The sequence below is a fragment of the Phascolarctos cinereus genome, unplaced genomic scaffold (assembly GCF_003287225.1).
Source record: "Phascolarctos cinereus isolate Bilbo 61053 unplaced genomic scaffold, phaCin_HiC Scaffold_9;HRSCAF=440, whole genome shotgun sequence".
Taxonomy (NCBI): Eukaryota; Metazoa; Chordata; class Mammalia; order Diprotodontia; family Phascolarctidae; genus Phascolarctos; species Phascolarctos cinereus.
Window position 1 is genome coordinate 248637938 of NW_027556402.1, and position 11355 is coordinate 248649292.

Consider the following 11355-nt stretch of genomic DNA (forward strand, 5'->3'; position numbering starts at 1 on the left):
CACCAGTCGCAAAGGGTTGTAGAAGATTATTAATCTCAGTTTGTCAGGAGCTAAAGCAGTCAGCAATGAAGAAAAGAAGTATCTCCCAAAAAGACAGACAGCTGCTCTTTTAATCAACCTTATATCCCAAAATGGAGATCATCCTTTTAAATTTGAATTTTTAGACTGTGTGGGAAGATATGTCTCTCAGCAAGCCTGCATTCTGCTCCATTTTAAAACAAGCACTGTGATTGGCATGGAGCCAGAGACTTTGACACCGGGGGGAGTAGCAGAATATGATGAGCCAGCTCACTGCTCTCCCTCTTCCACCCCTACCCCCAGCACATCAAATGGGTCCCGAGGCACAGGAAATTGTTAACATTAACAACTATTAAATGGAACTATCAGGGGGTAGAAGTAGGATGCCAGTATAGTCTAAGAAATCGGTCAATCCTAAGAGACCCAGTGGATCATGGGATTCAAAGGTGAAATGGGACTTTAGAAATCTTTAAACTCTTCTTTTTATGAGGAAACTGAAGCCAAGAGATGTTGTGACTTGTCCAAGATTACAAAGGTAGTGAATGTCAAGACTGGAATGTAAACCGAGGTTTATTCAATAAATTAATTAATACATACTTTTTAGCACTAGGGATGCAAACATGATGAACGAAACAATCCCAACTCACAAGGACCTTAAATTCTAATAGTAGAGGCAACAAGAAGACATATTTTCAGGTATCCCAAAAGTCTCTAAGCCATTCAAGCTTAAAACCACACTAAGCTTTTGAGACATGGCATGTGCTTGTGTGTATACACACACATACACACATATATAATATACAGAGAATAAATTCAAAGTGGTTAAATACAAGGTACTTTAAGAGGCCAGCCACTACCCGTTGGGGAATGGTGAAAGGCTTCATATAGAAGGTGAGGCTTGAGCTGAATCTTGAAGGAAGAGGGGGATTCTTTCCAGAAGAAAGAGTGTGTCCTAGGCATGTGAGACAGACAGTGCAAAGGCACCAAGACAGGAGAGTGTCAATTGTGAGGAGCACAATTTTGCTGGGTCACTAAGTTTAGGAGGAAGAATAATTTGCAATGACAGTAAGGTCAGAAAAATAGGGGCTGTTGAGGACCTTAACACTTAAACAGAGGAATTTATATTTGATTCTAATGTGACTGGAGGGGGAGATTTAAAAAAAAATTTTTTAAGTAAAGAAAATATTGAATAAAGGAAAAAAGGTAACTGGTATTGAGAAAACAAATGACAAGGTCAAATCTTGAAAAGAAAAATCACTTTGGCAGCAATGTGGAAAATGAAGTGAGGAGAAAAGTGAGGAAGAAAAACCAATCAAAAGGCTATTCTAGTAATATAAGGGAGAGGCAACAAGGGCCTAGACTAAGTGGCAGCTGTGTGAATAAGGAGAAGGGGTCAGATCCAAAAGATATTGTGATGGTAGAAATGGAAATTTGGCAGCTGATTTGATATTCAAAGTGAAGAAGACTGAGGAATTGAAGACAATGCCAAAGTTATGCACCTGGGAGAATGGAAAAATGATGGTGTCTAAAATAGAAGTTGAGAGGTTTAGAAGGGGAGGATTATAGAAGCTTTTTGTGGTGGTAAAAAAAAAAATTAAAAAAAAAAAAACCCTGACTCCAGGTCCAGTTCTCTGTCCATTACACTAACCTGGCTAATTCTGAAACAAAATGGAAAAGTTAGAGTGTAAGCATATTTTCAAAGTCCTTAAATGCCCTTTTCTAAAAAGTTTTTGTTTCATTCCGTGGACAGTCAGGAACCACTCCATGCTTTTGCACAAGGCAAGGGACGTGATCAGTGACACTTGATCAGTGTGAACATGATTGCGTGTCGATATGATTATTCAAGCAACCCTATGGAATGTGGATTAGAGGAGAGATTGGAGGCAGAGACATTTATTGGGGGACCATTACAATAGTCCAGAAAAGTTAAGGGACTGGAACTGCTGGTAAGGGTCCAGCATAGTAGCAAAGGAGACTACTGAATTATGATTTTTATAAATGTGTTTGAATTGAAGTGTATTCCCATTTTACAGAGAAGGAAACTGAGCCTCAAAAAGGTTGTGTCTTTCCCATGGTTACACAACAAGTCAGGCATCAGAAGTGGGATATGAGAGGGCTGGGGCAGATAACTTGTAAGGTTCATTCCATTTCTGGCATCCCATATTTAGTGATCTTTCCCAACCCTAACATCATATGAGTCTGTGATTTGATCCAATCCCGCACAGCTGCTTATGAGAAGCTTTTGTTTTTAGTGTTGGCAATCTACATTGCCATAAGCCCAATTAAGTCTGCATACAAATCTCTTAAGGATTTTACTTTCTACTTGCTTTCTACTGGACCTCACTTCTCTGATTTCTCTACTAATCTTGACTACTTCATTTTCTTCTCTCTGTAAATCTGCTGATTGGTGATTTTCTTTAAGTTAATTTCCTTCTCACTTTTCCTTATCTTTAGCTTCTCCCCAGATCATTTATTCCCACTTTTAATACCAATAACAAAGCCTACTTTGTAATTAATTCTGTGGAAATGATTAATTACCCTCTCTTCCCTGCTGTATTCCCAGACAAACCTCCATACTTTCCCTTCCTCCTATTTGAGTAAATAGGAGTCAACTGAGCTTCCATGTGTTTTTTAAGTAGGTGTTTGTATTAAATAGCTTAATTATATTTTAATTGAGATAAGATAATTTGGAATTTCTTTTCTGATATTTCTATAAGGATTCAGGGAGAGGAAACAGGAAGTAGTAGATAGAGAGGTGGCCTGAGAATTAGAAACACTAAGGTTCAAGGCTTGTCTGTGATTAAAACTGGCTGCATGACTCTGGACAAGTCAATTAATCTCTCAGCATATGAGGCAACTATAAAATTTTAAGTTGTAGAGCAGGTTCTAATCTGCATTGATAAGATTTCCCCATTAAGAATTCTCTACACTGATGAAAATCAGAGGTCCAGTCCAAAAGAAATGTGCAGTATTCTCAGTATGGATAGTTTCTCCAGATATAAGCATGGTAATGATAGTACTTCACATTTCTAGTTTACATTATGTATTAAATCAACATGCATTTATTAAGCACTACTGTGTGCCAGTGTTCTGAACACAAGGGACAAAAAGAAATGAAACAGTCTCTTCCCTCAAGGAGCCTACATTCTATCAGGGGAGACACCATGTACATATTTAAATATGTAATATAACAGAGAGAAAGAGAAACCATAAAGAAATTTCTTATTGGGAAAGTACCAGCATTTGAGGGCATTGTGTGGAATGTGGCACATGAGCTGAGCCTTGAATTAGAAAGTGTTTTCCCCACAAAAGCTCTGTGACATAGGTGGTGTTAGTATTATTGCCCCTCCTCCCATTTTATTGATGGAGACACTTGGACTTAGAGGGGTGAAACAATTTTCCTATGGTCACATAGCTAATAAGTGTTGAAGCTGAAACCCCAAGTCTTCTGACCACATCAAATAAGTATTCTTTTCACCACACCATCACTATTCAGCGCTACCTCAGCTTTACTTGATGGGGGGTATTTGTGCATGTTTGTGAAATGGATAAACATTGGACTCATATGAATATTACTCTCCCTAGTGTGCCCTTCCTTCACCTGTTTTCTTCTCTCTCTGGTATACATAGTTAGAAAGACCACTTTAATACTATTCAGCACTGTGGACAGTTCCAGAGCCAATAACTACCCCAACTCTTCAAGGTTGCATACAAATGTATCCGCGTGGACCTATAAAAGAGTTACAATTTTCAGTGACAAGACATTCTTATGAAATAATATTTTAGTGCTCCTGCAAGTTAATCCTTGAAATACTAGAGTTTACAAAGGTTCCCCACCACCACCAAGTTTTGTCCATAATCAATCAAGTTTTGTTCAAAAGTAATCAATCACTATGTGTAAAAGCACTTACTACATGCCAGGTGCTGTACACTGAGGATACAAGCACAAAGCGTTTTTAAAATCCCTGTTCGTGAAGAGCCTTGCATTCCAATGAGGGCAACAATAAACACATTTAAAACATACAGCATAATGGCTTCAATGTATAATGGGTATCATATTGCTTGCCTTCTCAGTGGTCACAGGAGGAATTGGAAGAAGGGAGACAGTTTAGAACTCAAAATTTTAGAATGAATGTTAAAAAATAAAATGATAAATTACATAGCATAAATAGAAAGTGAATAAATGCAATGATATGCAAAGTAGTTAAATATAAGGGGGTTTGAAAGGGAGGATAGCAGCAGTAGGAGTCTCAGGAAAGGCTTCATGTAGGAGGGGGTGTTTGAAGTTGTATCTCAAAGAAGAGAGGGACCCTAGGAGGTAGAGGTAAAGAAGGAGTGCATTCAAGGATGTAAGACAGCCATTGCAAAGATACAGAAACCAGAGAGGTGTTTTCCTCCAATGGCCCATCGATGCATTCTTGGCACAGAAGCAGCAGCACTGGTTTCAGAATCTTGGTTTTGACATTTTCTAACTGTAATCTTGGACCAATTAGCCCTTCTGAGTCTTAGTGGCCTTGTATGTAAAATGATGGAGATAATTTTTACACTATTAGCTTCACAGAGTTGCTATAAGGCCTAGTAAATCTTAGAGGTATATGGAAATGTGACTAGTTAGCATTATAATCATTTTTATTTAGCTTCTAATCAGAATTTTAAGTGGCCCTTGGTCTCCCTTAACAGGCTTCTCACTTCTTTCTCCTTTACTAAAGCTATTTCTCTCTGCCCTTCTAATTTTTACCCATTCATCAAGGTCCAACTTAAATGGTATACACCACTGAGCTTTCTCTATTTTGGCTACTACCTCTCCCAGAAATGGGCAGGTAAGTGGCATGGGGAATGGTGTTCCAGGCTTGAAGGAGGAAGAGTCATCTTCCTGAGTTCAAATCTGGCCTCAGACATTTGCTAGCTGGGTGACCCTGGGCAAGTCACTTAACTGTTTGCCTCAACCTCCTCATCTGTAAAATGAGCAAGCCACTCCAGTATCTTTGCCAAGAAAACCCCAAATGGGGTCACAGAGAGTCAGACACAACTGAAAAATGACTGAACAGCAACTCACAGAAATAGTCTTTGCCTCCTAAAATACCATAGCCCTTTGTGCCTCGTCTATCATGTTTGGCACTTTGCCAAATATTGGTTAGTATTTGCTAAGTATTTGATATATATGAGTTCCCTGGTAGGAGTATTCAAGCGATTAAATTTTAAGATACTTTGTAAATGTTAATGTCATCACCTTCCAACTCTGCTTTGTATTATGTTTATACGTCCACGTCTTTGCTTCTATCTTAGACTGTCAATTTCTTGGGCTAATTGATCATTTCCGGTATAAGGGAAAACCTTGCTCTTGAAGTCAGAAGACCTGGGTTCCAACACATAATCATTATGCACTCCTTGGGAAAGTCACAGAAACCCAGAATCTCGGAGTTGGAAGCGACCTCAGAGGCCTTGTAGCCTTAAACCTGTCCTTGGAAACTATGCCAATAATATGATGGTATTAAGGACACAGGGAGAGAGTGTGTGTGCATTCAGTCATTTTTTCAGTCATGTCTGACTCTTCATGACCCTATTTGGGATTTTCTTGGCACGGATACTGAAGGAGTTTGCCATTTCCTTCTCCAACTCATTTTATAGATAAGGAAACCGAGGTAAACAGGGTTAAATGACTTGTTCAAGATCACACTGCTAGTTAGTGTCTAAGACCAAATTTGAACTAATGAAGATGAGTTTTCCTGACTCTGGGCCTGGCATTCTATCCACTGTATCATCTAGCTGCCTTAAAGATAGAGAACCAAGGGTCAATTTTATGGACATAATCTTAGTAACTTAAAGTTACTAGACCTAATCCTAAATCCCAGCTGTGCTACTTATTAGTTATGTGACTTTAAGTAAGTCATTTCACTGGTCTGAGTTCACTGGTTTCCTCATCTGTAAAATAAAGGGGTTAAACTAAGAAGTCCCTATGGTTCCTTCCAACCCTAAATTCATTGAAAAGAACCAAAAGATTTAGATGTATTTTTTTTCTGAAATGTATTTCCCATACCTCCATCTCCAATGAAGAGATCCCTCTTCCCACTTCTGATCTGCTTCTTTTATCTGCTGTGGGATGGGAAGGCGAATATCCAAGCTTGAGTGTGGGGAAAAAAGAACTGTGAATAAAACAAGAGTAAAGTGAGTCCCAGTTAATGACCTATGAGTAGAGTACTTGGGTTTTCATCATGGACTCTATTTTGGCTGTTCCTGACACTTTTATTTCATCAAGACATAGCATCATAGGTATAGAGCTGGAAGGGACACTTAACCAGAATGGTTGTGACCTTTCCTAGGGCATATTGGTGGTGAACAGCGGAGCTGGAACTTAGACCTAAGACCTCTGACTACAAATCCAGAACATTTGACCAAATATTCACTAAGTACTTTCTATGTGTGAATTCCTGCGCTGTGAATGATGAGATGTGCTTAACTGTACTCGTGCCATGCCTGTGTGCTGAGGGGGCGCTAACCCTAACCCTGGCAGGCTTAAGTGTGTATCTCCAACCCTGGTGTGCTTAGGTGTGTCAACTCTCACACATGCTAACCATGACCCTGGCATCTTGGGCAAGCTAACCCTAGCCCTGGCATACTTGAGTAGACTAACCTTGACCCTGGCACGCTTAGGTGGGCTAACTCTAACCCTGATGTGCTGAGCTACGCTGGGGAAGTCTTATCCCTGGCTTTATTTGGGGAATAAAGACAAGAGACAATATGAATGTTCACCAGAATGTGCCATCGTACCTGGGCCACTCATAATATATTTCCATGGCAAGGAGTTAAGGAGACAAGGATAAAATGACTAACAGTGCCTATGTTCTATAGTTAAAGTGGCTTTTCTTTGGCACAGACCTGTGAGCACGTTCATGTAGTGAAGTGCCAAAGAGGAAACCTCCTCTTACCAACACAGGTCCACAACTTCTGTGCAACAGAATTGTCTTACACAGTCCCCTAGGGCATTTGAGCTTAAGTGACTTGCTCAGGGTCACTGAGTCCAAGGTGGGGGTTGAATCCAAGTCTCCCTGACTCCAAGCGCATTGTTCTAACTACTATACCAAAGTACCCCTTATATATGACATGTGTCCATGTTAAGTATGAGACAAAAGAAGCTTCCTCAATCAATTAATCCATCAATCAGCACCATTTGCTAAAGGTTTACTACGTGTCTGGGCACTGTGCTAAGTTTTAGGGCTACAAAGAAAGGTAAAAGGAAAAGGAAGCACCTTATGTGAAGAAGAAAAAAGCATTTGCACCTGAGCAACCAAAGTAGCCTCTTTAGTTGTCCTTGAAATACTCGCTTCTATTTAATGATGAATGAATGACTAATAAGGCATTTATTAAATGACTACTACGCGTCAGGTGCTGTGCTCAGCATTGGAAATAAAAAGACAAAGGCAGACCAGTCCCTAATTTCGGAGGGCTTAGGTTCTAAGCAGGGAGCATAATGAGAAAAGCTGACTTGGAAAGGGACAGGGAGAAAGGGAAGAGGATATGGTTTGGAGACGGTGACTGGGAAGTCCAATGTCCCCAGTATTCTCTATTGTGAAACGTCACTGTCTATATGGCAGTAGTGAGCCCTCCCGTCGCTGGAGGTTGCCAAGCAGGGCCTCTTGTAAAAGGCATTCCTGCTCAGGTGGAGCTCAGACTAGGTGTTCTCTAAGGCCTGTTCCAGCTCTGATATTCTACGACCAAATGTAATTCAACAACATTCATTAAGGGCCCACTATGTCTAAAGACTTTTGGTAGGAGCTGGGAATACAAAGATTAAAACATCAGGCAGTCTCTCTCTTCAAGGAGTCACTAGGGACCTGAGTTCAAATCCTAGACTTGCCCTTTACCGATAGTGTCACTTTGGGACATGTTCATAGAGGATAGAGCACTGGATCTGGATTCAGAAAAGCCTGTGTTCAAATCCTATCTCAAATTCTTACTAGCTATGTGACCCTGGGCAAGTCATTTAACTTCAATGGATCCCAGCTTTCTCATCTGTAAAATAAGGGAGCTAGATTAGACAACTTCTAAGCCCATTCCAGCTCCTGAGCTGTGACCCTTTGTACACAAAGTGAGTGCCAATTAGCAGGGCAAATAATACATGTCAACAAATAAGTAAATATAAGATAGACAAGAGAAAACACTAAGGACTAAGAGGATCTGGAAAGGTTGTGTAGGAGATAACATCTGACTGTGTGTCTTGAGAGAATCTGAAGATTTTTATCACAGGAAGGATCTGAACTCAGGTCTGCTCCCACAGGCTGCAATCTTTCCACAACAGCATGCTGCTGACAAAGGATCCATCAGTTGAGGGCTTCTTCCATCAAGCCAGATCATATCTCCTTCATCCTTTGGCTACAGATGCTTTAATAAGCTGCTGAGACAACCAAAAAAATCATTGCCTAGTGTTCAAGCCTTTGTCCATGAGACTCTCTGAATACAACTAGGGTGGTCATGGATTTGGATCTGGAAGGGTCCTACGAGGCCATCTAGTCCCAACCCTTCTCTTTGCAAAAGAGGAAACTGAGGCCTAGTGAGATTAAGTAACTTTCCCAACATTACCCAGGTATTTGGAGCAGAGCTGCGGTTTGAACCCAATTCCTCTGACTCCAAATAACATCATGCACGATACTTCAGCCTCCATGACCAGGGCTGTTCTTGGAGTCTTTTCACTTTGGTAGATTGACACAGCTTGAACTCCCCTGAAATAGCCTTCAAGAATACAGGGTCGCCTCCACACCCTGAAGAAGCATCGGAGGAGGAAGAGGAGGAGAAAGAGGAAGAGAACCAAGGAGGAGGAAGTCACTGGGGGCTCCTTGAGACAGCTGATTGATTTTACAGACTGGTAAATAAAGCCATTCTCTTTTCAGTATCACTGGGAACCCAGGTGTGAGCTCTGCCTCTTGGGAAAGTGTTAATTTCCCTGCCAGGTGTCCTTGGCTGGGGATGATACAAGCATCAGCGCTGGGTGGCCGTCATCCAGCATCAAACAATAGGTCAAAAATAACTCCACCAACTCCTGGTTCCTCTCCTTCTTCCCTGCCTAGCCATCCAGTTCAAACCTCCCCAAATCCACACCCAGGAGCTTATAAGTTAAAAAGCAGGCTTCATTCAACTTTTGTTTTCAAGTTCAGCCAAATGAAGTATTAACCTTTAAGTATCAGATGAATGGTTTAGTTGAAGAATACCCAATGAAATAGCAGCTGTGGCATAGTGGCAAGAGTGCTGGATTTAGATTTAAGAAATCAGGCTCTGCTGCTTACTATCTCTGTGACCTTGGGTAAGGCACCCTCTTTTCTGGCCTCAGTTTCACCAACTGAACAATGAGGAGTATGAATTACACATAGATAATCAATTCCCATATTCTATGGGAGTAGGAAAACAACTTGGCCTTGTGGTAACAATACAGTGCTAAATTTCACTTGTTGACAAATATTAATCTGGCATCTTGTGATCTGCCTTGCCCACTTTGTAAACTAGATCCTCAAGATATACAATAGGAATAACCTTCCTACTCAAACCCTTCTCTCAGACACTTTTTAGTTCTATGACCTTGGACAAGTCATTTAACCTCTTTCAGTCTCAGTTTCCTCATCAGTAGAATGGGGATAATAATGATAACAAATGAAATCAATCAATCATGGAATAAGCATTTAGTAATTGCTATGAGCCATCCCCAGTGCTAAGCACTGGAGATACAAAGAAAGACAAAAACAGTCTGTACTCTCAAGGAGACAGCATATAAAAATCAGAACTTGCAAGACAAATGTGAAGAAAATGAAGGTTACCATAGAAAGGATGGCATAATTTGCAAACCTTAAAGCACCAGGGAAATGTAGGAGGTTGTTACCATTTTCCTTTTTAATGAAACTCAGCATCATCAAACGTCAGAACTGACAGGCACACTGGAAATCATCTGGTTGATCACCATAGGTGCTAGAATCACCTGGATGGCATCCCTAACAAAAGACCACCTGATTTCCTCCTCAACAGTTGAAGTGATGGGAAGCTCAGAACTTAGGAGTGGATCCCATTCCATCAGGGGCAGCTCCAATTCTTGGGAAGTTTTTCCTTTGGAAGTTTCCAAGCTAAAGTCTGTCTCTCCAGAACTTCCACCCACCCTCCCAGTCCTATTCTCTAAACCAAATGAAAAAAAAATTAATCTCTTTTCCATGCAAAATCCCTTCAAACATCTGAAAACTGCCATCATCCCCACCCCCATAACCATGTCTTCTTTTCTCCAAGCTAAACACATCCAGCTCTTTCGGCCTGCCCTCAGTTGACATGGTTTTTTAATGTTGACTAAGGTTTCTGTAATAGCATAGCATATCTCAGTTTCCACTGAGGGCAGGAAAGATGTCACACTACAATACCGAGGTAATATGATCATCTATCTGCAAATTGAACACTTTAAAGATAAGTTTCCTACTTCAAAGAAAAGCCATTCCACTTATTCATTTAATTCTTTTTAATTAACAAGAATCTATTTTTCTCCCTCCCACCTCCCTCATAAAAAAAAAGAAAAGCGAAACAAATTGGCCACCTCCACAAATATATGTCTCCTTCTCCATGTTGAGTCCATCATCACTCTATTAGGAGGTAGGTAGTATATTTGATTCACAATTGCGCTTAGTTATTGCATTGGTCAGAGTCCGTCTTTCAAAGCTGTTTGCCTTCATGGTTGTTATTATATAATTTGTTTTCCTGGTTCTGCTCACTTCAGGCTCCATCAATTCACTTAAGTCTTCTCAGTTTTTTTTTCCTAAAACTGTCCATTTCATCATTTTTTGCAGCAAAATACAAGCTCATTCCATTTTTGCTTATCATCTCCTGTTCTAGTGGGGGGACACAAAGTGAAACAGGTGGGACTTGGGATAGACATGGCCTCTTTCCCAGACATGACGGGGCTGGGAGGAGTCTAATAAAAAGGTTGTGATGCTTTCAAATGCATTACCAACAAAGGCAATTATGGTCTTTTTCCTTTGGAAAATTTCAAGGTTAGAATAAACAGCACAGCAAAAACTCTTTTTGTGGTGGCAAAGGATTAGAAATTGAGGGTATGCCCATCAACTGGGGAATACCCAAACAAGCTGTGGTATATGAGCGTAACAGAATACTGTTGTATTGTATTATATGATGAATAGGCACATTTCAGAAAAACCTGGAAAGGCTTACGTGAACTGATGGTGAGTGAAATGAGCAGAACCAGGAGAACATTGTATGCAGGAACAACAACATCATGTGATGATCTACTATGATTGACTTAGCTCTTCTCAGTGATCAAAAAAAATTCCAAAACTCATGATGGACAATGCTATCCAG

The 11355-nt window shown here is 40.4% G+C and overlaps 1 long non-coding RNA gene across 1 annotated transcript; it reads right to left on the bottom strand.

The window, feature by feature from the left end:
• Nucleotides 1–570: 570 nt before the first annotated feature.
• On the bottom strand, nucleotides 571–8169 carry LOC110199469 (uncharacterized). The gene is made up of 2 exons (XR_002321993.2): nucleotides 6056–8169; nucleotides 571–3748 (listed from the first exon to the last, which is right to left on the bottom strand). It is a non-coding gene; the product is annotated as an uncharacterized LOC110199469 (long non-coding RNA).
• Nucleotides 8170–11355: the final 3186 nt, after the last annotated feature.